Source organism: Uranotaenia lowii, chromosome 2, assembly GCF_029784155.1.
Source record: "Uranotaenia lowii strain MFRU-FL chromosome 2, ASM2978415v1, whole genome shotgun sequence".
Taxonomy (NCBI): domain Eukaryota; kingdom Metazoa; phylum Arthropoda; class Insecta; order Diptera; family Culicidae; genus Uranotaenia; species Uranotaenia lowii.
Window position 1 is genome coordinate 436,619,996 of NC_073692.1, and position 6,517 is coordinate 436,626,512.

A 6,517-nucleotide genomic window follows, 5' to 3' on the forward strand; every position below is an offset into this window, starting at 1 on the left:
CTGAAATATCCTTTGAAAGAGAAATCTGAAAATGTGGTATGATGATCGTTCATCAATTTTATTTTAATTTTTTGTTTATCATTTAGTGAAATATTAGCGAACTGCGCTGAGTAACATGTGAGACATAATAATTTGAATAAAAGGAATCCAAAACAGTCAAATTTTCGTAGAAGTGATATACCTCAAGCATCATAAATTCAAAAGACGTGAAATGACGTCAGATAATAGTGAGATAGTTACTCTACCAGTGAGAAAATTACCATTTCAGTAAAAAGCTATGAAAGGGCAAAGTTGAAACGCACGCACACAGCGCCTGGATGTACGGCGAATTTTGAAGCTCACTGAGTTTTTGTTTGAATCAAACTAATCTGAACCAATAATATGATCAGTTTTCAAAACCAATGGATTTTTTTTTTCTACTATCGGGTTCTTAACACATTAAAGGTCGCGAAGACATTGTTAAAAAAATCATTATTCTCACCGAGAATCTTGTATAAAATTTTGTAAAATCTATTTTCATGATTTAATTTATTACGTTTGAGTTTTGCCTCTGAGTGGAGCACATGGATGGCAAGAGAAAAAAACGAAATGGGTATATCGTATTTGGTCCGCAAAGTATTTGCAATATCCTGCTATCGATATTTATTTGAATTTGTGTTTAGTGTGTTTAAGACAATTTTTTTGTCGTTAGTGATAAAGATCTGACAGATTTTCATTGAAACTGATTTAATCTAACTAATCTAAACAATGTTTAATGAAATAGTATCAATTCCGGATTTAGCGTTATTATTATTTCTTTCTGGTCTATTCTTTATTCCAGGGTGGCTAGCGAACCGGGAAAACCGGGAATACCGGGAAAAACTTTGGAATTTCATCTCGTCACCGGGAAACCGGGAAAAAAACCGGGAATTTCGGCACCTCACCGGGAAAATTGTCATGCTTGAGATTTTCTCACGGAATTTCAAAAATATTTTCAAAATTATTTCTAAATTTAAGAATAGTTTTTGGCAGTCTTGATATAGATTTGTCTCATAAACGCTTATTTTCGTTCATTAGTAAACAAACAAAGTTTGAATCGCTGTTTTAACAAATTGCGGGGCAATTAGATATCTAATTTTTTCGCTCTCCGCAAGTATGCTATACTTACAAGCATAACTCCAATGTTGTAAATTAAATAATGAAACTTTTATCGACAAAACTTACTACATTCGAACCTGGATAAGTAAGAGTCCAAAGAACTGAACATTTTTTCTCGTTTATATGTCTTATGTAAAAATTGTATCGAAAACAAGCTCCTGCCGAAATATAAGGTCCCCTTTACCCTACAGAATAATATCTCACATCCAAACGATTAAAGTTCAGCCCTGTCTTATACACGATTTTCTATATTTTCACGAATCTTTAGTTCAAATGACTAGGGCACTACTAAAGTTATTAATTGTTTTGTATAGAAAAAAAAAACATTTTTTTTTTCAAATATGTCTTTGGATTTCCTCAAAAAGTTTAACCGCATTCAGATAGTAACTAAAATTTTTCCTGCAATCTAATGATTATGAGTTTTGTAAGACAAATCCCTATTCAAGTTGACAAACTGATTTTATATTATGTTTCGATGTATTTTTTTTACATATTTCTATACAAACTATGAATTTTTTTTTTCTAGAACTCTATAAAAATTCTAGAAAATTTCACAGTGGCTCAAAAGTGCTACATTATAGTTTCAAGATCATTTGACCTCATTTTTTTGTAAAACTTTTGAAATTGTAGAGCAAAACAACGAATAGAGGCCAATTTCTTTAGATTTGTTTTTAAAAATCATGAAAAAAAATTGATACGAAAAGATTACGTGTTAGTAGCCAAAGTATTTGTCATGATTTCTAACCGTTTAACAAGTTTTGGGATACAATTGTTAGAAATTTGAGGCCCTTCACGATTATTTTTTTTATTCACCATGGTTTTTCATTAAAAAAACGAGAATATTAAATAGGAAAATCATCATTTATAACCGGGAAAAAGCCGGGGAAAAACCGGGAAAAACTTTGGAATTTGAAAACGAAATATCGCTAGCAACCCTGTTATTCATTTTTACAATTTAGATTTTTCATTGATCAAATTCAGAAAACATTTAGCTTCTAGCAAACTTAAACCTTCTGCACTATTGATTTGGATTATGATACAGTTTTTACCAGCTGACAGATTGTCTAACAATTGTTTTTATAGATTGAATGGATACTCGTTGAATGCCGCTCATTAATTGCTAAAACCATTATTGCAGTTTAATCGCATCGACAAAAAAGGATGTGCGAGGACAAGCACACGCACGCAATTTTCATTGATGATATGCTCAAATCGACTTAAATTATGCACTCACCGAGTTTCAAAAGTAAAAAAAAAAATAAAATAAAGGGGCCACATGGAGGGGATAATCTGACAAATTGTTTTACCGTTAAAATTGATGACCGGTTGAAATCGTTATTTGCTTCCCTGCTACCAACTCTGCCCATTATCGGTGCTGGGTTTAACTTCCCTTCAATATCCCTACCCTGGAGGACTATCCAGAAAGAGGCTGTATGGCTACCACCTATGCAGGTATGAGAGAAGTGGAGAGGAAGTCTAACCATAGCGCCAATTTAATGAGGATTGGATCGGTGCCACCGTTTCAGAGCCATCAGGTGACAGATGGAGTGGATTTCCAAAGCACGAGCGCCGTTAGGAAACATTTTGCGTAAATATCAAACAACTTCATACAGCTTAAAAAATACCTTATTCACTTTTCTATCATAAAAATCTAGTCGTTGAAATTAGTAATATACTGGCTAACCCGGCAGACTTTGTTCTACCACAAATCCAATGGAAAGGTACCTATTAATGTCAAGCTGTTCTGGCACCTGTCCTTTCTTCCTTCGCTTCTTCTATGAATAATACCGTGGAGTTAATATAAACAGTAGTGTCATGTCATATCAACAGAATTCTTCTGACAAAGATTTGTGAAGCATGTAAATTTTGTAGACGGTGGTCAACTGTAATATATTTCAACTGTATTTAACTTCGTATATCACAGAATTTTCCATTTTAGAAGTAGGGATGTCAAATGAAAAAGTATTTTGTCGTTCGCAAATCGCGAATAAGATAGTTCTTCAAGACGTTTCGTTACAACAACCCTTTATAGATGGAAAGCCTTATCATCTTAACCCTTTAATGCATAGTGCAGTTTTAAAACAACACTTATTAAATCAAATTTATCTCTAAAACGCATTGATATTCACGGAACGTTCCTTTGCTTAAGTTGTGCTAAAGATTACAACAAATCAGTTAAGGATGTTGTTGAAACTGATTTTGCAACCATATACAAGTTATTTGAGAAGGTATGCATAAAAGTTGACTTTTTTCACTGTTGTTTTAAAACAACATTATGCATTAAAGGGTTAAATTCTGCAGTTACACACATCAATACCTTTATTCACATACTACGGATTTCTAATTTCATAAAAAACACTTGAAAATTGCTCGAGGTGTGTCGTACATTGATTTAGCATGAATCTCCCCACCCCCACTCCCCTTTTAGAGTGTGAGATTCTTTTAATCTAATGAATAATTTCGTCATCTTAAAACTAATTTGTCTTCAAAATTTGCTAAACTTAACTCAATAGTTGTTCGAGTATATATTAGCATTGTATAATACATAGATAGGTACGTTACGCTAGAGAAGTTTTTTTTTCCAATCGACGCCCATGGCCTCGCTTGAAAGCCACGTGGCAGTGGGTATTCGTGTGTTGGTTTATCCCCGCAAAACCCTACAGGGCATTTCGGGATCGATTATAAAAGAGCTCTCATTTCACCACATTACACCTTTATTTTTATTGATTGGATGTCATTATCGTTGAAATTGATGCAAAACTGATGCGATCCGCGCGTATCAAAAAGCCAGCAAAAATGCAGAAAAGCGTGACGCGATTTTATGGCTTTTTTACGCTAGATCCCTATCCAATCTCCATTGACAGAATCTGATGACCATTCCATCATTGGCAAGAGATACATTTTTTTCCGCAAAAAATTGACAAAATCGTTTCTCCGCTTTTAATTTATTGGTTTTTGAATTTTTTTGCTCTCTCCTAGCTTTGATACAGCATAAATGTGGGCGTATAGGATGCAAAAATAAAATAAACCAACATTTGACAACCGTGGCTCGGGTTGGTCGTTTGGAGCTGTTTTGTAGACTGTAGGGACACGGAATGTCAGGAATCCCGAACGACAGGAGAATAAATCAATTAATTTCGACACTGTGTTTTTTAACGCTGCCGATTGAGGCGTGAAATGTGGTCACATCGTTGTTGCCCATGGTTTTTGACCGGCTTGTAAACCACGTATCGGGGAGTGTGATTCATCATACGAACGATTAACAGGATCTTGTTCGCAAAATTAATACGTTCCGATCAGTTTCCGAAAAATCTTTGAGGCAATTTTCGATCAAATCATATTATAAAAATTTGATGGCCGTTTCAAAATATTTATTTCGAAGTTTTGACTATCCTTTTCCGTTTTTAAATTGATTGTTAATATACAATGGTTAAATATATTTTCAAATCTATTGTAATTCTAAATTTCAATTCCTTTTGCTCTGTCTAAGCTTTTTTGTCATTAACATGTTCTGAATTATTATCTTGCTACCTACTGAATTCTTATTTCAAATTAAAGTTCCAAGTTCCAATCTTTTTCTTAGTTATGGTTCTAGATGCTGATACTGATCCGAAATATAGTTCTGATTCTCAATCATAATCCTGAATTTGATTATTGAAATATGTCCTATAAACTCTTATTCTTAGTTCTGAAACCTGAATTAATCCGATTTCTGTTTTAAACTTACGATTTTTTTTAAAGTTCTGATTTCTTATTCTGAATTCTATGGTGGAATATCAATTCTGCATTTCATTTTTTGAAAGAAAAAAACCAAGAAAACATTGATAACGAACATCCGTCCAAAAAAGAATGAAATAATAATAGTAATGAATCTGAATTTCTATTCGGCATCATTTTTGATTGCGTTAATTGATTTTGACGAAACTTGGCCAGGTACTAGATCAAACATTTTTACATCTTTGTACCAAATTTCAAGATTTTTCAATGAAAATTCCCAAGGATACAGCAAATTTAGTAAAGCGATTCCCAATTTCCATTATTTACGAGAAAAGCTGTATCTTTGTTTCCAGTCATTGAAAAGATTTCAAATTTTGTAGAGCGTTAATTGGATGATTGAACTAAATTGTGTGGAAATTTCATGAAAAAATATCAACCGAGGAAGAAATTGCAGCTTGTCAAAGTTGGAAGAGAGTGCGCAGCTTCAAGCGATTCTATTCATCTTAGAACGCAACTTTAAATCCTACGTATAGAGAAGGTTGAAGTTAATCACGAGTAAACTTTTATTGAGAATTTGACATAGACGTTAATTGTATTTCTATGATGAAAATACGAAATGGGAAAAATTTAAGCGTGTTTCCATTCTAGAAATTAATGTCAGAGTTGTTCTAAATTCTAATTTCAGAATCCAAATTTTGGATTCAAAATTGATATAGAAAAATTTGATTAAGAACTCAGGCTCAGTATGATATTTAAAATATAGATTCTGAACTCAGAATTAAGTAGCTCGAATTAAGTTCTCTGTGTTAAGACTGTAATCATGCATTCAAAAGTTGGATTGAAAATGCAGATGAATTTTTAAAAAGGTTCTGGTATAAGTTTGAGATTTCAAGTTTTGTAATCGGGCTCAAAATTGAATTTCAAAATGTAAAAATATAACAAAGCTTGAGATTTGAGACTCATTATCTGGATTAAACATACTCATTTTAGAACAGAAATGAAACCAAAATTAAGAAACTATTAACTAGTAATCTATATCCATAATTCAGTGACCAGTATACAGTACTATGATTTCAGAAATAATTATTCAAATAACATTTGAAAATCATATATCTATATTCAGAGTAAAAAAAATCAGAACAGTAGGAATGCTATTTAAGCAATTCAAAATAATCTAAATTTCTAAGTTTAAGTCTCAGAATTAGAATTTTAAAACTAATATCGACATTTATGGTTCAGAATTTCAATACCGTTTGTATTTTAGAATTTGAGTTCAACTTTTAAAGTCCGAGTTGAAAAGTAAAATACCATAACAGCACGAAATATGCATTGTTTATTTCTCTGAGCATAATGATTTCAAATTTGATTCATTCTGGCAATTTTTATCGATTTTATTATATGAGATTTTTGAGATTGATGAACCCCTTTTCAAATGTACATTTTAAACTTTATAACTTTGTTATTAAAATCAAATAAATTGAAATTTTATCAGGTTCTGAATTAACATATAGTAAACTTCTACATGAGAAATCTAATAAAAAGGATCACCGGTATCATCAAATATTCGGCAAAATACATTATTTTCCAGCCCTTTTGATTGCAACTTTCATTTTAAGACATTATATTGGGCTTTTTGTTCCTTTTAAACTTATGGAGGAAATAA